The sequence below is a fragment of the Sus scrofa genome, chromosome 4 (genome assembly GCF_054392235.1).
Source record: "Sus scrofa isolate SSC_HxYL_T2T_F1_AM1 chromosome 4, Sscrofa_HxYL_maternal_Yorkshire_Landrace_v2.0, whole genome shotgun sequence".
NCBI lineage: Eukaryota > Metazoa > Chordata > Mammalia > Artiodactyla > Suidae > Sus > Sus scrofa.
In genome coordinates, this window is record NC_139386.1 from 17,069,181 (window position 1) to 17,094,941 (window position 25,761).

The 25,761-nt window shown below is 35.0% G+C and overlaps 1 long non-coding RNA gene across 5 annotated transcripts in view; it reads left to right on the plus strand.

The window, feature by feature from the left end:
* The window catches only part of LOC146403698 (uncharacterized), a 225,233-nt gene that overhangs the window by 146,014 nt on the left and 53,458 nt on the right, over window positions 1–25,761 (plus strand). For 2 of the 5 annotated variants that reach the window (XR_014843410.1, XR_014843409.1), the window contains exon 2: window positions 15,923–16,033. The exons of 2 other annotated variants lie outside the window; for them this stretch is intronic. This is a non-coding gene — a long non-coding RNA (uncharacterized LOC146403698). Of the gene's footprint in view, window positions 1–8,154; window positions 8,273–10,248; window positions 10,456–10,828; window positions 10,941–15,922; window positions 16,034–25,761 lie in introns of all 5 variants that reach the window. One more of the 5 variants, XR_014843411.1, reaches the window with a different exon arrangement.

The window sequence follows — 25,761 nt, forward strand, 5'->3', positions numbered from 1 at the left end:
ATGTGCTGTCATATATTTAGGTCTTTAATCCATTTTGAGTTTATTTTTGTATATGGTTTTGGAGAGTGTTCTAATTTCATTCTTTTACATGTAGCTGTCCAGTTTTCCCAGAATTATTTCTTGAAGAGACTGTGCTTTCTCCATTGTATTTTCCTGCCTCCTTTGCTGTAGATTAGTTGATTATAGGTGTGAGGATTTATTTCCGGGCTTTCTGTCCTCTTCCATTGATCTCTTTTTTCTGTTTTTTTCTTCCCCCCATTATTACCACACTGCTTTTATGACTGTAACTTTGCAGTATAGTCTGAAGTTGGGGCGCCTGATTCCTCCAGTTACATTTTCCTTTCTCAGTATTGCTTTGGCTATTTGGGGTCTTTTGTGTTTCCGTAAGAATTAAAAAAAAATTTGTTTTAGTTCTGTGAAAAATGTTGTTGGTAATTTGATAGAGATTGTACTAAATCTATAGATTGTCATCAAAACGACAGTGTTGATTCTTCTAATCTAAGTGCATGATATATATTTCCATCTGTTTGTGGCATTTTCAATTTCTTTCATCAGCATTTTATAGTCTCTCTAGTACAGACATTTTGCTGCTTAGGTAGGTTTATTCCTAGGTATTTTATTCTTTTTGATGTGATGGTAAATGGGATTTTTCCATAATTTCTTTTTGATCTTTAATTGTTAGTATATAGAAATGCAATGATTTCTCTGTGTTATTTTTGTATCCTGCAACTTCACAGAATATATTGATGAGCTCTAGTAGTTTTCTGGTAGCATCTTTAGGATTTTCTAATGCATAGTATTATATCATCTGTAAACAGTTACAATTTTACTTCTTTTCTAATTTGAATTCCTTTTCTTTCTTTTTTTCTCTAGTTACTGTGGTTGGGACTTATAAAACTGTTGAATAAAAGTGGTGAGAGTGTACATTCTTGTCTTGTTCCTGATCTTAGAGAAATGGTCTCAGCTTTTAACCATTAAGTATGATGTTAGCTGAGGGTTTGTCATATATGGCCTTTATTATGTTGAGGTAGGTTCCTTCTGTGCCCACTTTCTGGAGAGTTTTTATCGTAAATGTGTTGAATTTTGTCAAAAGATTTTTCTGCATATATTGAGATGATCATATAGTTTGTATTCTTTAACTTGTTAATGTGGTATATCACACTTATTGATTACAGTCATTAAAAAACTCTTGCATCCCTGGGATAAATCCTACTTGATCATGGTGTATGATCCTTTCAATGTATTGTTGGATTTGGTTTGCTAGTAATTTGTTGAGGATTTTTGCATCTAGGTTCATTAGTGATATTGTTCTATAAATTTTTTTGGTAGTATCTTTGTCTAATTTTGGTTTCAGGGTAATGGTGGCCTCATAGAATGAGTTTGGGAGTATTACTTTCTTTTTTTTTTTTTTTTTGTAAGAGTTTCAGAAGGATAGATGTTAACTCTTCTCAAATGTTTGATAGAATTCAATTGTGAAGCCATCTTGTCCTGGACTTTTGTTTGTTGGAAGTTTTTTAAGCACAGTTTTAATTTCAGTACTTATGACTGGTCTGTTCACATTTTCTATTTCTTTCAACTTCAGTCTTGGAAGATTATAACTTAATAAGAATTTATCCATTTCTTCTAGGTTTTCCATTTTATTGGCATATAGTTGCTTGTATTTCTGTAATGTCTGTTGTAAGTTCTTTTTCATTTCTAATTTTATTGATTTGAGCTCTCTTCATTTTATTTTCTGGCTAAAGGTTTTTAAATTTGTTTGTCTTTTCAAAGAATCAGCTTTTAGTTTCATTGATATTTTCTATTTTCCCCCATTTCTATATCATTTATTTTTGCACCTAACTTTGATTTGATTTTTTTCCAACTTGGGGTTTTGTTTGTTCTTTTTTTCTCTAGTTGTTTTAGGTGTAAGTTTAGGTTGTTTGAGATTTTTCTTGTTTTCTGAGGTAAGACTGTATTACTACAAACTTCCCTCTTAAAATTGCTTTTTTTTTTTTTTTATGTCTTTTTGCCATTTCTTGGGCCACTCTTGCAGCATATGGAGGTTCCCAGGCTAGGGGTCCAATTGGAGCTGTAGCCACCGGCCTACACCAGAGCCACAGCAATGCGGGATCTGAGCCACGCCTGCGACCTACACCACAGCTCACGGCAACGCCGGATCCTTAACCCACTGAGCAAGGCCAGGGATAGAACCCGCAACCTCATGTTTCCTAGTCGGATTTACTAATCACTACACCACAACAGGAACTCCTAAAATTGCTTTTTTGTGCCCCATAGGGTTTGGATTTTTGTGTTTTCACTTTGATTTTTCTTTAGGTGTTTTTTGATTTCCTCTGATTTCACACAGTTCATTTTTCTTAGGCTCTAAAAGTAACTGAGAAGAGTGCCACTCTAAGGTCTGCTATGGAACTAGTTACTGCGTGAACAGCTGGAATTGCCTGAAATACAGGAAAGGATTTATCTACTTGTGCTCACTCTTCACTGGTCAAGTGTTGCTCCATGGGGTGACTTTCTCATTCTTGCAGGTTTTCCAATGTGCCCAATTTTCTGTAGAGTTTCCTACAGGCAGTAAAGATGTACTGGCAGAAAGCAAGAAATATTCATGAGTGCTGAGATGAGGAGTTGTTGGGTTACATCTATGCAGGTTCACTTGCCATAGTAATACTGGAATAAAAAGGGGACAAAGGAGTTGGGAGACAGGGGATAAGAGGCATATGATACATACATCATGGCTGCAGGTTTACTTACACTTCACATTTACATGTAATCAATGGAAATCTCCAAATTCCAGAGTAGATTGCCATCCTCAGTGGTGTTGGAAGTTTTTATCTTTTTTGTGTGTTTATGAGCATTGTATTAGAACATGGAAAGAAGCTGCATCAAAGATTTCTTTTAGCCAGAATACGTTGGTTATACATTTGCATATGAATTGATTTTACAATAAATGGAGCTTATTCTCATTGAGTAAACAGGGTCTGTCTCTCTTCCAACTATTTTCTTCTATATGAAAACTAATAAGAATTTAATATAAGAAAATATAATGAATGAGAAAGTGGTTAAGAAAAAGTATGAAGGTTAAATAAAGATGGTAAAATAGAAGTTTGCTGTGGGAAGAAACAACAAAGGCTTCGACAGTGATAAATCTTAGAGTGACATGAGATGTTAAGTTCTACAGTTATTTACGTTTGCAATGAAACCTTAAAAGAACTTGGAAATAGTAAAAAAAAGTCTGAATTGGAATAGATGGAAAACTGAGAGGAAAGGAAATTGCTAAAATGACACAGTGGTGCTCTTGCTTAAAGGAGGCTATATTGCCCCAAGCTATAAGTTTCGTATCAGATCTTTGACAAGAGTAAAGATCTTTCCTTTGCCCCTTTACCTCATGCATGGCCTTTGAGGATATTGATTGTTTTAATAATAGTAACATTTATTTAAAAACTTGCCTTGTACTAGGTATTAAGCAAATGCTTTAGCTTGGGTTTCATTATTCTCACAAAGACTTTAGGAGTTACATTTTATTATTTCTATTTTAGACTAGTTTTATGAGGCTTAGAGAGGAGAGTTAATTGTCTGAGGTTAGAGTTAATTATAGCCAAATTGGAGGTCAGCCCAATTCTGACCTCACTGATAGTGTTGCTAACCACTTAGCTCTCTGCTGGTAAATAGAACAAGAAGAGCAATCCTGATGAGTTATCCCTGACTTCTTAATAAAATTCTGTAGGCTTAATTCTGGTTATGGCCACAAAGAGTTTGAATATAACCCCAGGCCTGTGGTCTGACAATTGCTATCTTCTAATTTATGTATTTACTTGCATAAAGATAGACACAATGTTATAAAATTTAAATATTTACTCATTCATATTTATTATTTCTATATAAGAACACAATTATTAAAACTGATACGATTACATAAAACTAGGACCCTGGTAGAAAAATCTGGACTCTCTTTTTGTGTGTACAGTCTATCATCTATCTCTATTATCTACTCATCTATATCATCATAATCAATGCGATAAATATGGTTCATGAGTACCCAGGTCTCTGTGTGGATGGGTAGTAAGAATATAAATTATTTCTCTCAGGACATTGATGCTGTTAAACGGACGGGGAAGGTCGTAATGAATGTGGTATACACATCTTTATTCTAAGTCTTTTGACAACTGAGATGGCTTGGAATGATAATGACCATGTGGAAGTGGTTTAAAAAGTGTGCTTTTCCACATTAGGCTTGGCTCTAGCTTCTCTCCAACAGATACTATAGTTATCAGGCTTCTAAGAAAATAAATGAGTACCTTGTGGTAGGATCTTTTCTGCCCCTGGGAGATGAGACTGGAAAAATAAGTTCTTAGGCAACAAATTATTATAGCTCATAGAGTAGGTGAAAATCTGATGGATTTTAGTAATAACCACAGCCAGTTCTATTGAGGATTAATCCAAATTTTTTTTTTTTTTTTTTTTTTTGCTTAAGTTTCTGGGAAATTCAGGAAAAATTAAGACTGTCTGATGGAATCATTTATAGTGGGATATATGGCCAATGAGTGAGATAGGATTTTCTTGGTGTAGGGTTCAAAGACATATCAATTCTACCTTAAAAAAATGAAATGCAATATAAGTCATAACCACACTTTACACTATAAAAACATTAATAGTGAGTGTTGCATTTATAATGCATATCAAAGTTCTTTATCTCATTTTCCCCCATTCTTTATAAACACAAAAATATCACCCAGTCTTCCAGTTTGACATCAAACTCTGCAAAACACTTACATCTAACCTACGCATTCTTTTCTTCCCCCTTCTTTAATTTCTCACCTCCTCCCACTCCAGAGAGCTACCCTCTCTTTAAGCCCTTAGCCTGTCTTCCTCAGTTTTACCACTAACATTGCAAAAGAGCCAGGTCAGTAGTTTTCAAGATAAAGATGCAGTCTCGGAGGGTTTTCAGTTTTAATAGTGGAAGTGTGGGGTTGGGGAAATTACAAGCACTTGCAATTTACATAATTTCTTTATTCCTATTACGAATACTTACTTTAGTATTCTCCCCGCCCACCTCCCCCACACTGCTTAATTTCAGGGATAAATGTAAATAACTGAAAGATTTTAAGGAAGAGGATGAAAAATGTAGAATCAGATCTGCATTTTGGCTGCTGAGTGGAGACTAGATGGGGAAGGAAGGAATGGTGAGATTTAAAGGAGACCTAAAGCAAGGAGAATAGTTAGGAAATTACCATGATAACTTCTGAAAGGGATGATGCTGGTCTGAAGTGTGGGCAGGGACTGCAAAAGACAAGTGGACAGATTCATGAAATATAAAGGGAATGGTATCAACAGGGCTTCAGGACTGACTGGATGTAGTAGAGGAGAAAGAAGAAATTACTGCTAATGTATAGGAGAAAGGAATCATGCAAATAAATTAAATTCAATGCTGCTTTGGGCAAATTCAAGCCCAGGCATCAAGACTTAATCCTTCTGTTTTGTTGTGTAAAATCCTTCTGTTCTCCTCTAAAGATGAAGTAAAATGGCAGAATAGTTAGAATGGACACCCATCAGTATATGAAAAGGACCAAGGTTGTGCAGACAGTTTGTTTGCTTGTTTCACCTGTCTTTCTTTGGTTTTGAAATAACCTGGCTTCTTTAAGAAATGTCTTGAAAGCTATGAGTTACCAAGTAACCTTTGACAAAAAGAGTGATTATTAGAATTAGAAAACAAAAGTATGGGCCAGACCAGGAAGTCAGAGATCTCTAATGATTTGTCCCTTCAGAGCAAAATGGTGGCTCTTTTCGCTCTCTTGGAAGAAAGGTACTTTGGAAATCTCACACCATCATTCTTCTCCTGTACAGGATGGTTTGGAGGAGAAATGAGGCATACACACCTCTACCTCTCCAACTTTTTTCATTTATAAGACTTTCAAGCCGCTTAACAAGAACTTCCCCCACACAAATTGTTAGAACCTTGCCCTTGATGAATCAAGAGATGGGATAGAGATCAGAGTGTCTGTGTGAGTTTGCTTTTGTTTAGGTGAAGAAAACAACTGAGTTTTCTTGAGTTTTAACTTTAGCCCTGATACCTAACAGGGTTATTGCCCCAATCAAATCTCTACCTATCTGAGCCGTTTTTTTTCTCCTTCCTCAATGGTTGTTGTGAGAAGCAAATGAGGCAGTTAATGACAAATGTATTCTATTGCCTGACAATCCCAGGGGACCCAGGAAACTGATCTGTAGTAAGCATCCTCTCTGCTAAGGCTTGAACAATTATTTCACTTACTTCCCAACTTGCCTCTCTATTGGTAAGTACACAATATAAGCCTATGGTTGGGGTGGGATCTGTTTTTGGGGGTAGGGGAATGAGGGTGGGAATCTGAATTTCCAATTTTTGCCTTTTGGATAATTCACTGATGGCCCTTTTAACCTTCTACCCAAATTTTGCTGGAAACCCTTGAATTTTCAATCTGAGGCAATGAGAATCCACCATCAAATCTAAAATCAGTGTCATGATCAGAAGCTAAGTCAGGGAATTACTAAATGGTTGTTTCATCTTCATATTCCCTCTTCTTGGCAGATATGAATTTGTTTTGGGAGTTTCGACTGTCTCTACATTGCTCATCAATAGTTATTAATTCATGGGGAGAAGCCTACATAATTTTATTACATGAATACAAACTCCAATTTAGGGCAGAAAATTTTACTGTGATTATGCTACTATGATTTATTTAGTTTCTGTTTGAAACTTTTATTATTTTTTTCCCTTACAAAATAACTTACCCTTTGTTGGAGCATTCATAATTATCACTATTTACATTATACTTTATTTGCACTCTGGTGAACCAATTTATTAATTACCCAAAGATTTGCAGAGCATTGGCAAAATAGGAATCAAGAGATGAGAAAAATCAAAATACATTTTCAAATAGAGCTCACATTTTAATGGAAGACATAGGTAATGATCAAGTGTAAGCAAAGAAATAATCAAGTTAGCCAACATATGAATATGTACATAGTATCTGTGTGTGTATAGAATTATGAATTCAAATTTCTTTGAAGGAAACAGGGGCTGGGTGAAAGATAATAAATACCTGGTTGGCATGGGAATTACATTTCTGCAGAGGTGATATTTAAATAATGTTTACTTTCTTACAAAAAATCTTGTGAATATCAATCAGTGCCATCATTTTACATATGACACTCAAAGAGATTTACATAAATTTCCAGGGTCAAATATTGATAATGATGCCAGAAAGAATCCAGGTTCTTGTTCAAAGAGCTGAAGAATAAACTTCGAGAACACACAGGCAGAAAACAAGCAAAAGTCTTTATTACAGGAAAGCAAATAGCTCCCAGCACAGACACTGGAAGGGGAGGAAGAGTCCCCTTCTATAGAGGTTTTATCTCTTAAAGATGGGAATACCAATGCGGGGTCCAGATACGTTTTTGTTTTTTTGTTTTGTTTTGTTTCGTTTTCCCATTGGCCTGGCTCAGTTTTCCCATTGGCCTGGCTCAGTCCAATAATGGTCTTAGAGGTGGGTGTATCCAGTAAGTCTTATGGTTACTTTGTTCTTCTCTTCCCTAGACTGGGAGTCACCATTCCTCTCACTACTTTTCTATCAGTTGAGGAGTGGGTTAGAGATTAACGTCCACCTGGAGTAAAACAGGTATACTCCCTATATAGTAAACAAAGCCTGTGGGGATGTTACTCCCTGGAAACCTTAAGTCATGGATGTTAATCAATGACCATATCAAAGAGTATATTGAAGCCCATTTCCTACACTAAATCCCTGAATTATTATTCTACCTCAATAAGTAATAGATCTATACTTAACTTTAAGTGCTAGCTTGGCCACAAAGTTCCTGCTTTTACCACTACTTGTTTTTCTCATAATATATTTTTATGCACTTTCCTGAACATTTATCCTTCCACTCTTCTCTTGTATACATATAACCCAAATGGGTAATGTTTTGTTCGCCAGTTGGTCATGAAAAAGTTGCTAGACATTAGTCATTGCTGGGTGCTAATCTATACCAAAATATTACCATAAAGTGGATCCCAGGAAGAAAGGTTCCCTATCAACAACATTCCTGAACCACATTAAAGGGACATATATCTCAAACTAATGGAGATTCTGGGTTTTAAAAATGATCTCCTCCCTTGTCCTTTATTTGCAGCTCTTTAATCCCAATGCTTGACTCCTGCCACTTCTCTTGATCTCCATATTTTGGTCCCTCTTTGAATATGAGATGGATGTTTAGGTAAGAAGGACACTGGGAGATCAGCAAGAGGAAGGTAAATGAAAAAGAAGTGTACACTTCTACAGATGAAGATGATAAAATTCAAGGAGACTGCTAGGAAGAACTGTTAGTAAATAGTAGAGCTTAGAATTGTGGATTCAACCTGAGGAGTAGATTTATGTCCAAAACTAGACTCTGGATTCAGGATAGAAATCTCCTGTAAAGTCACTCATTTATGATACTGTTCAGTCTCTTTCTTCCTGTCACTCCTCAGGGAAAGCTCTTTAGTTTAATGGGGACCGAAAAACAAGTCTTGAGCTCAGAGTGAGACGTGGAAAGAGGGATTTTTTTTCTTTCATAATGGTATAAACAACAAAAGGTCATCCGTCATAGCCTTTCTCAAGAACAAGAAGAATTGTGCAGATGGGTTGGCAGAGAAGAGGGGGGAAGGAGTTCCTTTTGGAAACAGTTTCAGTTGGAGGTTGAGGATGAACATCGAACACAACTTCCTCTAGATCTTGAAAATGACAAGTAAAGAATGGTCAATATCTAAATTCTTTAAAGAAACTGCAACTGTAATCTTTAGACAAACTCTGTATTCCAATTGGACTTTAGCAAAGCAGTTTCAAGATAAATTAAAATGTATTGCAACTCTTCTCTCTGCCTCTTTGCTAGGTTGCCTTAATCTATACTTTGATGTTTAAATCTTATGTACTCCTTGAGATAGCCATGGTAAGCCCTATTTGGTTATGGAGTGATTAAGACTCAGAAAGTGTGTACAAATTTCTATAATGGAAAGAAGAAAATTTATATAAATTAATAAACTAGTCAAGTTCTTATAGGTAGAGACTTAGCTGAGAATAGGATTGTTAAAGACATTTTGAGTGGTTGAACCTCCAGAATATGAATATGGGTGGAATCCCAAGTAGGCTGTGGAAGAATATTTTCAGGTTAAGGGAGCCAGATGGAGAGAAGGTACGGGAGATATGGAATCATACAGAAAGACAGAGTTCCTTTCCTGTGACTCTTGTCTCCTACCCAGGTTTTAGGAAACACCAAATCCTTAAAAAACTTGAGGTAAATATAAGTTATTTTGAAGTGGAACTACTGAATTTTACCTTGTTCAATGACCATTTTTAAAGGTAAAATCATGACCCCTGTATAAAAATTGAACTTGTGTTATAGATTTATAATTCATTAATTAGAGAATAAAATATTTTAGCCAGTTCAAAGAAATATTCAGAGGACACATACTTATAAAAGCCAGGTATGCTGAAATTATTTTATGAATAGATGCAAAACTGGCTTCTTCCAGTGGAGGAATATTAATTGCATCTTCACTGGTCAAAAGGCATTTGCGTTTCAACAGATAGGAATGATTTATATGTATTATTATCATTTTTTTTCTACAACTTGATCAAGTTGTAAAATAGATCAAAGACAAGAAAGACACAGATAACCCATAAGGGTTACACTAGATAAGACACCCAGTGATCATTTTGTCCATTTCAAAGTCTTTCACAATTTTCTCTGAGAGCTTTCAGATTGTTCTGAGCAGGACTAAAAGAACAGGCTCGACCACAGGATGCTGAGTTGAAGAGAAACCTGAGGAACTAAGCAACTGGGAATCAATAAATGTTACGGAGAGGGCTTTGGACTTCGACAGAGGGTAGAATTGGGGTTCAGGCCAAATTTAACTCAGCTGACATGTGTTTTACATTTTATGGTCCTTAGAATGGTAAGTAGGAAATTGAGATAGAAACCCATTTTTTTTCTGTATCCAAGTCCACTGCAATTTTCACTTCACTATGCTATGTCAAAACATTCTAAATAAGAGCTGTCTTTTGGTGAGATTAAATGAATGTTGAGTGATACCAAAATGAAAAATTTCTGCATAGACAGAAAGCAGTGAAAACTGAAAGACTGATAGCTTATATGCCCCCATTTGAGTAGGCAAATATTGTAAATTGTTGAAAAGATTTGTTCAAGTCCTAATTTCTAGTACTGTGAATATAACCCTATTGGAAATAGTGTCTTTGCAGAAGTAATCAAGTTAAATTCATACTTGGTTAGAGTGGCCCCTAACATGAATGAGAGAACAAAGAAGTTTTGGATGTAGAGATACAGAATCAGAGACACACAGAGGGAGGATGACCATGTTACCATGGAGACAGAAATTGGGGGGATGCAGCTACAAACCAAGACCATCAAGTATTGCTGGAAACCACCAGAAGTCAGGTAGGTAGGGGAGGGATTTTCCTCAGAATCTCGAGGGAGATCATGGTCCTGCCTACACTTGATTTTGAAATTCTAGCTTCCAGAATTGTAAGACAATAGATTTTAAGCTACATGGTGGTATTTTGTTAGAGCAGACTTAGGTAACATGCAAGAGAGAAGGTGATATTTTCTATTATTTTTCAAGAATGATTTTAAAAGCCTTATAGTGATAACATACAATATGGAAAGGATAAACAAATTTAAAATAGGTGTTAAGAAAGACACATACCAAGACAAAACCAAACAAAACTGGCTCTGGATATTACCCTTTTTATTTTCCTTCCTTCCTTCCTTCCTTCCTTCCTTCCTTCCTTCCTTCCTTCCTTCCATCTAGATGAGAAACCTATAACATATATTCTAAGAGGAATGATTCCCTAACTACCATGAGAATGGAGTTGCCTGACTATTCTTAAGAATTGAAACTGAAAAATTGTGAAAAAACTGAGGTAAGGAAAGCTTATCGAATAGAGTGGACAGTCCACTTTAGAATTTCCTATTCACATTGTGGACTATATACTACTGTGAAAAGTATGATTAAGACATGGATAGTCAATTTTAATTTTTCTTTTGGATTTTGTATATGTACCTACTATTTTGGAGCATGAACTATCCTTTAGATTTTATGGCTTGTTATCACAGACATTGACTTGTGCTGTTAGTTCAAAGTCTCTGTCCTCTGTTGAGGCTATAAGCTCCATGAGAGCAGAAACCAAGTCTATTTAATCATCCTGGAATCTCCCAGGAACGAGAATAATTCCTGACAAATAGTAGGCATTATACCATTAACGCTTGAATTAATAATAGAAAGTAAATAACCTAACAAATCTTCAATTAATGATTTGTAGAACTTTCACATTTACACAGTGGCCTTTTAAGTTTACCAACCTGATTGTTTTGTAGCTGACTCTATTTGGTTAGCAATTAATATCTCTGGTTAATGCAAGTCAAGACTACAATAAGGTACTACCTCACATTGGTCAGAATGGCCATCATCAAAAAGTCTACAAACAGTAAGTGCTGGAGAGGGTGTGGAGAAAAGGGAACCTTCTACACTGTTACTGGGAATGACATTGGTGCACCCATGATGGAGAACAGTATGGAGGTTCCTTAAAAAAACTAAATATGAAACTACCATATAGTCCAGCAATCTCACTGCTGGGCATATATCCAGAGAAACTGCTAATTTGAAAAGATACATGCATCCCAATGTTCATTGCAGCACTATTTACAATAGCCAAGACATAGAAGCAAACTAAATGTCCATGATAAAGAAGACGTTGTACATACATACAATGAAATACTACTCAGCCATAAAAAAGAAGAAAATAATGACATTGTAGCAACATGGATGGATCTAGAAATTACCATACTGAGTGAAATAAGAAAATATCATAGAAAAAGAAAAATATCATATGATATCATTTATATGTGGAATCTAATAAAAATGGTACAAAAGAACATATTGAAAAAATAGAAATGAAAAAAGCTCTAGTTGTCTTGTTGGAGCAGCCACTTCTATTGTTTCCATGCCAACCTAATTTTGTTTTCACTTATTTTCCCCTAATGAGTGCCATATTCATGTGGCATTTGCAACTTAAAATTATATAAAACATGCATATATTATTGTGGAATTATTTTAGATTTTGAGAAAGTTGCAAAGATATTACAAAGATCCTGTATACTCCTCATCCATCTTCCTTTAATGTTAATACATTACATAACCATGATACATTTATCCCAAATACAAAATTATCAATGATACAAACTATAAAATACAGCATTGAGAACAATGTCTAGATACTCATGTTGCAACAGAAGAAAGGGTGGGGGAAAAACTGTAATTGCAATGTATACATGTAAGGATAACCTGACCCCCTTGCTGTACAGTGGGAAAATAAAAAAAACAAAAAAACAAAAAAAAACAAACCATAAAATACAAAATTTGTTTGAAATTTAGTAGTCTTTCCACTGATTTTTCTTTTTTCTGTTTTTCCAGAATACAACCCAAGGTACTGCATTGCATTAAATAACTATCTTTTTATTGGAGTATAGTTGATTTACAATGTTATGTTTCCTTCCAGTGTATAGCAAAGTAATTCAGTTATACATATATGCATATTATTTTTCATGATAGGTTTTTACAAGATATTGAATATAGTTTCTTGTGCTATGTAATATCTTATTTATCTATTTTATATCTGTATATTTATATCAATATATTTATATATTTGTATCTACTAATCCCAAATTCCTAATTTATCTCTCCACCCACCTTCTGCTTTGGTAATCATAAGTGTGTTTTCTATGTCTTTAAGTCTGTTTATTTTATAAATAAGTTCATTTGTATCATTCAAATGACTATTTTGATATTTACTATAGTACACATTAAATATATAATAGGTACTATACAGAATATAGTATATTTAAGTTTAGTTTTTGATGGAAACTTCTTTTAGTGACCATTTTTCAGGTAGCAAGGTAGCACCAAAAATCTTTCCAGGGAACACACACTTACTGACTCCATCAATTTCCTGGTTTCAGCTCACTAGGTTTGAGTAGACTAGAGGCCGTGATAGTGGTCCATGTTGCTTCAAAGGAAATAGCTTGAGTATAAACCTAAGTATTTCAAACATGCAACAGTAAATTTCCTTGGTGGTATATATAAGCAGTGGTTGAACAATCAGTTTGTTAGGGAAACGGCATTGTAATTGGGTTCCTATGTTAAGAGACATGTCAAACCAGGTGAGTATTCTGGTTTCCTCTGGTTTGGGTATTCCTTGATGCATTGTTTTCTTAGAGCTCACTAATCATAGGTTTCATAGGTTTTAGATAAACAGTTTGCGTATTAGGCAGCTTAACTTAAAAGATAGTCAATCAGATTTAATCTGATCTTAACCTAATTGAATTGTGGAAGCAAGGTTTCTGGTTTATCTTGAAAAATCAGAAGTTCTGGCAAGACATGAATGACAGCAGTGGTTCTAGGTAAGCAATGTATGACCCTTTAGAGGGAACATTAACTGCCCTGGTTATCATCATTATCATATTTCCCTAATATCTTGTAATTCATTATATTATCCAACTGGTTTGTTTTACATAGCTTAATGTATAGTATGCGCCTGTGTCTCAATCGCTGTCATTCTCATAAAATCTCGATAAAGAACATGTTCAGTTAGCTAGATATAAGAAAAGACCACAGTTGAAAAATTTAATGTAAAATCTAGTTCTCAGGGTGGAGATATGAGGAAATATAATCCCTTGTCAAAGGTTACTTGAATGTAATCTGTTGCCATCTGAGAGGACTGAGCTTTTACTGGTAGCTGCTTGATGCATATTTTTATTGATTTGAGCTCTGGATTTGCAGTGTCCACATAACATCTCCATAGTTTTTATACCCTCACCCCAACTCTATCATTTGAATTATCTCCATTGAACACTTACAGTATCTGTGTAATTAGCCAATTAGCATTTTTGCTCAGGATGAACACTGATAAAGCTACTATTAGTTTAGGTCTTTTTCTTTAAAGCTATAGCTTGGAAAACCTCAGAAAGGCTGAACTGATTTCTTGGGTAAATTACATGAAGAAAGGATTCCAAGAACACTTGCTCCTGGAGTTTTATTTCTTCCAGATCATCTGGAACTCAAACAAAGTGAAACTAGAAATTTTATCCAGGTTTCAACAGAACTTGATTGCTGTTTTGCCATAAACTAGAACAATGAAGTATACAAAACTCTTTTATGACTTATTTATTCACTGGCTCAAGCCATCTGTTTGATATTATGTATCTGATTTTGAGAAGCCAATAAAAGACAAAAAAATTGAGGAAATTAATTCACCTTAACAAAATTGCCACATTGTTGCAGAATGATATCCCGCTCTGGGTAAATCATGCTTCTTGTCCATAGGGGCCATGCATTCTCTGCTGTTCACTGTCCTTCATTGAGAATAGGTAGGCTGGCATTACCTAAAGCAGCCAGTTTTAGATAGTATTAGCAGCTTCTTGATCTTTCAAAATTGATATTGAATGTGCTTGCTTCAGCAGCACATACACAAAATTGATATTGAATGAGAGAGTTGGTCTTTCAGTATAAGCAAGAAAATCATTGATTGGAGCCAAGGAGTAGAAAACAAAACTATTACTTCTTGATTTAATGAAGGCACTTATTGTTCTCCAGAGACTGTCTCTGTTCTTGTTGGAAACATGATGTTCTCTGCTATTATGACTAATTATCATACTCAGCACAGTCTGGATCCCTATCTTAAGACCACCTGGCAGTGCAGGGGTGAATCTTTTTTCTCTCTGGCTTTCTACCTAACAGGGGAGTAAACTACCTCTTTGGGTTTCCAAATTATATCAGAGTGGAGAGCTTATCTTGATCCTGGTCTCAGTGGTGGAATATTGCTGTGTTGCTGGTATTGAACTATTTATTTTTATAGTTTTCCTTTCCATCCTGCTTCCCACTTTTTGTGTGTTTGGTTGGATTTTGGGTATTAATTCCTGCTTGGATTTTGCATCCTGGATCCTATCTATCACTTACATCATATCATAAAAGTTTTTTTTTGAAATCAGTCTTGACTTTGTGTTTTGAATCATTTTCTTTTTTCTTCTACCAATTTTGATACTTAGCTCTGCTTGTCTAAGAGAAATTCTTAGGCTCAGTCTGATCTTTTCTGTGGTTCATGGGAACTTCCTTGTTTTTTGATTTGTTGCTAATCATATATTTCAAATCTTTCTTTTTAAATGTCTAGATATTATATATGTCCAAAGTATTAGTTTAAGTATCCTGCCTTTATTTCCTTGCACCACACAGTAACTACTTAAATTGGAAAATCTTGGAACTTGTGGTGAGGAATCATGGGAAAATCCCATACTAGGGAGTTACAGTTAGAATTTGTCACTAATGTAATTATCTGTATGATACTAGGAAAATACTACATTTTTTTCTGCTATGTATGCCCTTTATAAATTGAAGAAGAATAGGATAGTCATTGATTTTTGAACTTGCTTTTTTTGAGTATGCTATGCTTTCTTACAGTGAAGTCTTAAGGGAAAACCAGTAGAGTAGGTTAAAGTGAAGATGCTTTGCTCGAAATGATGGTATGGGTTCAAAATTTTGCCTCCTGACTGCTTTTACATTAAGAATCATTCTTTGACATGTCTCAATGGACCTTCTTGGGCCCCATGTAGAGTAAACTGAAAATCTAGGGTATCTTTAGAGTCCAACCACAATTCTATAAACTATGTGGTTTCAGGTAAAACATCAAGTGAAGCATTGCAGAATATGATCGGGTAGGAATGATCAAACGATATTAAGCAAGCTTCTCAGATAAGCTAAGAATACAGAACAAGGAAAGAACATGAAGTTGAAATGTAATGAAGAAAAGGTGAGGATGATACAATGGTTTTTCTGCTTTTCCTCAATGTTTAGAGATTATTTTGGAACAACTTTTCACTACAGGACCTGTGGAACAAAGCTGAAAAATTGTCCAGATTGATTCTTCAGAATCCTTCTGTTTCCATCGAATGTTTCTTCTTACAAGTAAGAACTCATCTCCCTTAAGCTGCTTTCTGATTACAAAGTCATCTCCTCTTCCTCCTACTCTCCTGTATACACAGGTACATATCATTCTGCCTTACAATCATTTCCCTTTGTTCTGGGACATTGTTGTTCTATTACTGCTGGTTCAAGCACTGAGACAGCAAAGGATCAGAGGCTGGGTTAGCCAGTCCATGCCAAAAAGAACTATGAGTAAAAGCTGGAGAAGTTAGAGGAGGAGGAATTGTTTCATAGTCAAACAAAGAGGTTAGATTAGAGGGTGTATGAGAGCAACTTGAAAAAAGTAATGAACTTGAGCATAAAGTGAAGTTATAAATCATAATAAGGGAAACAGATCAATCAAGGCAGCCAATGTGGATAAAGGACTGAGTCATACAAAATTTAGCTTGTGAAAATTAAGAGGCAAATGTAAAGCAACAGGCATGGGCTTGTGCAACAATTTTTCAGCTTTGTTCCACAGGTCCACATTATCCACGTTGAATCTAACAGGCAATTTTTGATTATTTCAGTACAAGCTAGGTAGATTCCCAGTTACCTGATGGGAGAATGATAGAACCACACAAACCAGGCTTTCTTCAGACACAAAGATAATAATTTTGTGTGCCCATTTGTAGTGTGTGATAATGGATGATGCAGACTTGCTTTGGAAACATTTTTTTCTAGCTTTATTGAGGTATAATTGACAAATAAAATTAAGTTATTTAAAGTGTACAACATAATGATTTGACATACATGTACACAGTGTAAAAGAATTCTCCCCATAAAGTCAATTAATACATGCTTTAGGAACATTTGAGATTAGGAAAAAAATTCTTTGAGACTGGAGGACTTAGCTTTTAATATAGTTGTCTTAAGGCCTTTGGCAAAAATTAGGTGCAAGATTTAAGGCTAGGTGGAATGGTGAGAGAAAGGTCACATTGCCTCCAGTGCAATACAATCATTTTGTTGCCTTAAATGTTCTCAAAGTTCCAACGAAGTCCCTGTCTTACTCTACCTCATTTTATTAGGCAATCCCTTCCACTTACCTCTTTAGACTGCTGATTCCCAATTTTAACATATTCCTACCCTATTTCCTAAATTACAATCTATAGCTTTTCTATTAATAGGAATATAAAATTTGTAGTATTCAAAAGAGATTTTTTCATACAAACATTTTCTTTCTTTGCTATTCAATACTAGTAATGTTTCATCTAGTTGGTCAAACAGAAGCTTTCACTCATTTATTGTATTGATTCAAATTAGTTGTCAAATGGCTACTAGGTGCTTAAACACTCAAAGTATAACCGAACTAAACAGATCTGTTTCTTGGTGCAAAATGCTTACAGCCTAGTGGGGGCTACAAAAAAGTGGAGGGTCCAATAAGAAATGCACCATCTGCTGTGGTCATGCAAAAAGCAATAGAGAAGAGTCTTCCAACCATAAGGAAGATCTATGTAAAAACCTAGAAGCAAAAGTTTCAACAGCTTTGAGGAACAGAAGATAATCCAACATATTTTGATAGTATGCTCTGAGGGGCACCAGGAAGGCAAGTTGTAAATCTGGAAAAGAATGCCGTGCTAGACAAACTTATCACAAGAGGAAAATAGAGTCTCTAATACTCTAAAAATGTTAAGATCGAGGCATTATTCTTATCTCTCTTCTTTAATCAAAAAACTGCTATTAACAGTTTCTTATATAAAGATCTACGCCAGCGAATGCTTCAAAAGATTTCACCCCATATTCATTCTTTTTTGGGTGGTATTATGTTTTGGATATTTGTTGAAATGCTATTAAAAACATTTTGTGCATAACGAAGGGACAGTTCTACTTCATCCTTTCCTATTTGGGCATTTTTATTTCTTTTCCTTGCCTAATTGCTCTGGCTAGGAGTTCCAGTACTATGTTGGATAGAAATGGTGAGAGTGGGCATCCTTTCCTTGTTTTTGATCTTGGTGGAAAGGCTACAGCTTTTAACTATTGAGTATGATATTAACTGTGGACTTTTCACATGTAGATTTTGTTACATGGAGGGAATTCCTTTTTTTCTATTGTTTTATCATGAAAAGATACTGAATTTTTTTTTTCTGTCTTTTTGCTATTTCTTGGGCCGCTCCCGCGGCATATGGAAGTTTCCAGGCTAGGGGTTGAATCGCAGCTGTAGCCACCGGCCTACGCCAGACGCCAGAGCCACAGCAACGCGGGATCCGAGCCGCGTCTGCAACCTACACCACAGCTCAGGGCAACGCCGGATCGTTAACCCACTGAGCAAGGGCAGGGACCGAACCCGCAACCTCATGGTTCCTAGTTGGATTCGTTAACCACTGCGCCACGACGGGAACTCCCGAAAAGATACTGAATTTTAACAAATTCTTTTTCTGTATCTATTGAAATGAGCATATACTTTTTTCATTCTGTCAATTGGTGTATCATATTAATTGATATTTGTATATTGAACCAGCCTTGCCTCTCAGGAATACTAAGTGATCATGGCATATGATTCTTTTAATGTGCTGTTGAATTTGATTTGCTAGTAATACTATGGTGAGGATTTCTACACCTATTCCATTGTGAATACAGGCCTGTAGTTTTCTTATTTCACGGTGTCTTTTGTTTTGGTATCAAGGTAATACTGAATCATAAAATTATTTAGTGAGTACTCCTTCCTCTTCAATTTTTTAAAAGATTTTCAGAAGGATTGGCAGTGCTTCTTTGAATGTTTGATACTATTTGCCCGTGAAGCCATCTGGTTCCGGGCTTTTGTGTGTAGAAGGGATTTCTGAGTAGAGATTCCAACTCTTTACTAGTTATAAGTCTTATTCATACTTTCTATATCTTCATGATTCAATTTGGGTAAGTTGTTTGGTTCTAGGAATTTACCCTAAACGTGTTTTTATTTTTTAGCCTTTTCTTTCTCATGTTCAGGTTCCCCAAAGATGTTCTTATTGACACTCAGCTGATTCCTCTCTACAGCCATTCCTTTAGTAAATGAATCCATTATATTGGTTTTAGTGTTTATTTCTAATTCCATGTTTCCACATACTTATGGGATATATCACCTCTGCTTGACTTACAAATATTAAATTGAGTGAAACAGATCAAAAGCTGAGTACAGCTTTTCCCTGGAATCTCTGTTTCTTTCCTGTTAAAACAAGTTTCCCTTTTTTTTTTTTTTTTTTTTTTTTTTTTTTGTCTTTTTGCCTTTTCTTGGGCCACTCCCATGGCATATGAAGGTTCCCAGGCTAGGGGTCTATAGCCACTGACCTACGCCTAGGCCAGAGCCACAGCAATGTGGGATCCGAGCCACGTCTGCAACCTACACCACAGCTCACAGCAAGGCCAGATCTTTAACCCACTGAGCAAGGGCAGGGACTGAACCCGCGACCTCATGGTTCCTAGTCGGATTCGTTAACCACTGAGCCACGACGGGAACTCCCAAAACAAGTTTCCTTTTTAAACCTTTATTTTGGTAACAATTATTATTTTTCTTCCACTTTTTCAGGGAAAAAGCACTGGTGTCTCTTTTCTTTACTATCCTTGTCCTTCAAAAATTCATATCATTTTTTTCTTTGAACAATCTCTGTCTTTTCATTAAAAATAGCTCCACATCCCTCCCTTCCTCATTTTTGCCTTGGTTTTAGCCCAGGCTTTGGTTTCTACAGCATTTACCAGCTGAAATCCTTGATGCTAGTCATGTTAAAATTAATATTTAATGTTTGCAAGTCTGACTTTTGAAAACCACCCCTTCTACTTCAGAACTCATAGGAATTCATTTTTCCTACTGGATTAAGTTAAATCCTATATTTCAGATTAGATTTTCTATAACTTGGCTTTCTGTATATGATCTATCCACTGCATTTCCTGCTATTTTCCAACAAAACCTAATCCTCAATTTGTGCCAATTCCCTTATGATTTCTCCAAAGATTCCTTCATCATTCATATTTTTAACTGGCTATACTTCCTAGTTCAGATATGAACTACATTTCTCCCTGATTTATAGCTTCTTTAAGGTTTATCTTGAGTCGTATCTTCAACTTGATAACTTTAGTATTCAAGTTTACTAAAATCTCAAGAAAATGTGGAGTTTTTCCTATGGAACTTTTCCTACTTAACTTGCTCTCTAAAAATTTTATAGGTCATGATTTGGTCTTGCCATATTTTAGCCTCCTGAGGTCATGGACTCTGTCCCTAACCAGAATTAGACAAACAATAAATGCTTGAAAATACATTTGATCTCTGTACTTGGCTGTAAGTTAATGGGGAAATGATTAGCTTTAGAAAATTTGAATTTTTAGAGAAAAATGTATCATGTAAAATTAAATGCATTATGTCATTAGATGTTCATTTGCTAATTTTGTTTTTGAAAATATGACAAAATTTTTTAGTACTGCTTAAATCTATTTCTTTCAAACATATTTATGAAGAAACTAAAATGTAGACACTTTAAGGAAGGAATTACTAAAATGAGGATTCACAAAATCCTTTTAATTTGGCTTTTGTTTTCATTTGTCAAAACCTAAATTTATAGCAAAACTAAGTGTTAGGAATGTTGGCTCTTTTTTTTTAGGTTGTAGTTGTAATTTACTAGGAGCCTTGTTTTGAGCACATAGGCCAGTACCATGGTTTTTGTTTTTGTTTTTTTTTTTTTAAATCAGTGCATTATTTTATAATTTTCAAAGCTATATTTGGTTGTGCGTAAGAGTTGGTTCCTTTTCTGTGGCCAACAGCTACTCACTATGGGGAAGTGAATAAACCTAATCTCTTCAGGCAAAGTTCAGGATGTATCATGTATAAATAAATATCTGGTTTCTGGAGAATAGTAGAGAGATTAGGCTTAGAAATCATATAGCTTTGTTTCTACCTTAGCTTTGTAGTGTCTAGTTATTTGGCCCTAGACAAAATATTTGCTCTTTATAAGCCTTATAGTCCTCTTCTTCCAAATGAGATAATGTCAAGGTTTTGTGGTGTGAATGAAATGAGATAATCAATACAAAACCATTAGCACATAGCCAAAAGACAATAAACGCTCAAATATTTCCTGTAATTACTATTATTTTTTGATAATTATTTTATCTTTGCCTTAGAAATTTTATATTACATCAACACATAATTCTTTTTTATTGCATATAAAGCATTTTCTTTGAGGATATGTTTATTAACTCTTATTAATTAAGCAAATGACTGGTTATCTTTTTAGCTGTAAGCCAGCCCAAGCTAAAATGTTAAATTCCACTCAATCTATGCAAGATGTGTTATTTTTTTGGCCTCTTCAAATGCATAATTATAGTCAATTCTTTGAGGAAAACCAGCTTTGGAATTAACTCACAGTCTTCCCACACAGCCTGTAAAGTTCTGGCAGGGGCTGGTTATGGGTCTTAGGAAGGAAAAAGACACTAACTGTAATTGTGATTGAGGTAGTAGCTCCATTAGCAATTAAGGGCAGGGATGTAATGTACTGGTCTGCCATCTACGTGAGTGGGCTTAAAACACTCATGGCTAAAATTCTCCTAGATGCCTTATAGTGTTGACCTGCGAATAATATGAGGCACTCTGTTATTAAAATCACTTTAGCTTATAAAGTAAATTTGTTTTAATTATCCATCCAAGTAAAGTGAGGTTTGTTTATTTGCACATTTTTGTTTTCTAATTGCCCCACTCCATTTTCAAAATAGATTCCATTACTAAAGAAACCACATTATCAAGAGCACTCAGCTTCTCTTTATGATGGCTAGTAAACAGAAAGACATCTGGATACAGAGAGGTGGTGATGATTTCTCCTGTTTACTACATGTGTAAATGTCCTCTGACCTTTGCTCTTGCTCCATCAGTTCAATTTAATTTGTCAAAAAATATTTTAAAGTAATATTAGAACTTGAGCATATGGTACCAAATGGAATACAAAATGTCATTGTGTACTAAGACACTTTATCTGTGTGCCCAGAATAAAATTAGCCATTCATTGGCTCAGGATTTTCTATTCAGTAATTTTTGTCCATATTCTTTTTGCCTTTGTGATTGCTGAAATAAGACATATTCCAAGAAAGAAAAAAGAAAAAAGAAAACAAAAACAAACCAACAAACAAAAAACATGCCAAACTAACAAGTGAAACAGCAAGCATTCTAAGATTTTAGAGATCAGAAGAACTGGGGTGCTCAGGGAAGGCTCCCCTAACCAGGTGATTAAATTTTGAATAATTGACCCTAAGAGAAATTTGCAATTGCTTAAAATTAATTTATGACAAATTAACCACCACTCTTGCACATAACATTCAATTAATAATTGTTTAATGTATGCAAACATGGAAGAATAAATTGATCAAATCCATTAATAAATAGATTAAATAAAGTAAATGGATTAAATCAAGTTCAAGAAATTGAGACAAATTGAGTACAGAGTAGTGGAATTTTTGGAATCCTAGAATTAAGTAGACTTAAACTTCTGGTACCAGCAATGGTGTACTATAATATGAAACCTAGGTTGCAAATGGACTGTCTTCACTAGGTCAGTTCCAATAAATTAGGGTATATTCTAGCCATTCCAATTCTCGGCAGTGTCAAATAATAATTGTGAGCAGGGATAATGTCTTATTTGCTATGTTATCCATTTCACTAAGTTCAGTGCCTTGCTAACAGGTAATTCTCAGTAAATAACTGCTCCATGGATCAGTTGGTGGATTGATAGATTGAAAATGATGCAAATTGAGTACTTGCATATCATAATCCTATTAGTCCCCTGTATGTGTATACAATAGCCCAACTCTACCTTTATTATAGCTTTCTCCTCTAGTTTCTTCTACTTGGCTTCTGTAGCTAGAAACTGTTTGGTAAATACATCTACAGAAATTGATGGCCCTGGAGGCTGCCATCCCAAATACAAGATAATGGGAGATAGAAAAGGTATTTCTGGAAAAAAAGGAATCAAAGGGGAAGGTCCAAGATAAATTTTGAGAATAAGAAGAGAGATGTCCGATAAAATAAGGCTCTAAAATAAACTTAAGACTCTAGGAAAGTTGGATTTCTAAGGTCTTACAACTATTTAGCTATGGAATTTTTACTAGTATTGTATCACTTGTACCCAATTAGTAATTTTGGATTCAAGGAACATTAAATTTATTAAGGCTCCACAAAGTAGATACTTCTAGAGTCATAATTATAAAAGCTACATCTAATAATTATGAAAGCACATGATAACAAATCAGTGTGTGTATATTTCTACAAGTAAAATACATATGCATATTATTTTATTATTTTATTTTATGCATATGCTCCACAAAGTAGATACTTCTAGAGTCATAATTATAAAAGCTACATCTAATAATTATGAAAGCACATGATAACAAATCAGTGTGTGTGTATTTCTACAAGTAAAATACATATGCATATTATTTTATGAAGACTAAGTAGCCAAGTTATAATGGTTAGAATGCAAGTTGACTAAATTTCAATTTTCTTCCTAAGTGCTTTAAATGAAAACACTTTAATACTTCCAAATTCCTCACAAAATTTTCTGTAAAATATTTGACAATAGAAATTTACTTCAGTGTTTAAACATCATGTGGATTTTCTTTGAGAAATTTTTCTTGGTTATTCAACTTACCTTAAATTTCCTTAATAAAAGGGGTGATTACATCAACTTTTGTAGAATTTTTGATTAATAGCCAAATATTTTTAGGTTTGTGTATGTATTTTCTCAATTAACAGCTCACTTTCTAAACCTAAACCTATTCCTTAAAAAATCTTGGTCTAATCTTTCTTGGAATTTGATGGGGCAGCTTCATTACAAATTCTTAATGAGAAAACTTGAACGCAATAGCTGCTGCTAACTTTTTTGCTGTCCTGTTTGATACATATGACATATAAACTGGATATCTGTAAATCTGGTGAGAGACTGCATTTATGAATGGACAATGGCAAGACCACTTATAAAAATAAAAACCAGAATGTGATGAGCATCACAAGCAATCCACTGAAAGATGGAAAGAAATCAGTTTTATATAGCCGCGCAGATACAGCCCATTACCTATATGTTCTCAAGGCAAAGGATAACTAGTCCTTGAGAGGACGTGACAGCACCATTTGTCATGCATGCTCATCCTCAGTTTGCCTAATAATTATGGTGACCGTCTGTGTTAATTGGCTCTTGTCTTTAATAGTTTTGGAGGGAGAAGCCTGCTGACGTTGGGCTCCTAAGCTCCCACAGAGCTGGGAGATGAGATCACTGTCTTCCTTGATCACATTTCAAAGAGAGGTTTCCCAAGTCCTTGAGAAAGACCTTCCTGGATCTTAAAAAGATGCTTATTTGGCTTTTAAGAGGATTTACATACATTTCAAAAAGATAAAGAACTTAGAGGTTTTCTAAAGTAAACATGTAAGCAAAGGGATTGGGAAGTCTTTTCCCTTATTTTCAACTAGGTGAATTAAGCCTATTTTTAATTATTTGCCCTTTCAATTGCTTGCTCCTTTGGCTATGAAAACACACACTATGCTTTTTTGCAATTGTCTGTTTACTTATTTCTGTCCTTCCAGAAACTTTAAGATCCTTGAAGGCAGGCGATTTTGCTTACTAATTTCTGCATTTCATTATCTAAAAATAGTTTCTAGGACACATCAGGTCTCAAAAAGCATTTGTGGATAGAAGGAACAGTACTGCTTTACTTCACGTTGGATGGCCTACACAATTTAAACTTGTTATGAATTCTCTTTTTCCAGAATCAGGGACCTAGAGGGTTTATTGATCACTTGGTCCAACCTCTTCATGTCTGAGACTTTGAACTAGCTCAAAGAGTTTATAGCAAATAACAGAAAAATAACTACAGACTAGCCTTTCTTATGTCCAGTTAAGTTCCTTTACTTTACCATGCTGCCTTCCATTGATATGCACTTTAAATAACCACTTAGACATATAATTTTTGCAAATCTTGATTCAGTGCTTTTATTATCTTTTCCCCAGCCTATCCTTAAAAGGAATAAGGCTTTGACTGAGGGCTGCTTAATAATTTTCCTTTGATGTTTATGTTTTATGAGTTCACATACACCATGTGTTTTGAAAAGTAGCTGGTGTTTAAAACTGTTTACTCACTGTTAGATATTAATGTTCTTGTTTTCTTATTTCTGTTCCTGTGATACCAATGATTTAGTCTTCTGCTGACATAGTGCAAGGAAAACAGTGAGTTATTGTCTTTCCACTCCTATAATATAGACATTTTTCCTAGTTACAGAAGTGTAAACTAAAGGTAAGAGTGCCCATTTCAAAGAGCTAATAAATGTTGTATCTAGGAGTACATTCTTCTTCCATATCACTTTAAATATCATATACTTCCAAAATTAGATGGTATCTATTTCAGTGGACAAGGTAAAGTATAAACACAAATATTTTTTTTTAATAATTTTTTTTATTTTCCCATTGTACAGCAAGGGGGTCAGGTTATCCTTACATGTATACATTACAATTACAGTTTTTCCCCCACCCTTTCTTCTGTTGCAACATGAGTATCTTGACAAAGTTCTCAATGCTATTCAGCAGGATCTCCTTGTAAATCTATTCTAAGTTGTGTCTGATAAGCCCAAGCTCCCGATCCCTCCCACTCCCTCCCCCTCCCATCAGGCAGCCACAAGTCTCTTCTCCAAGTCCATGATTTTCTTTTCTGAGGAGATGTTCATTTGTGCTGGATATTAGATTCCAGTTAAGTGATATCATATGGTATTTGTCTTTGTCTTTCTGGCTCATTTCACT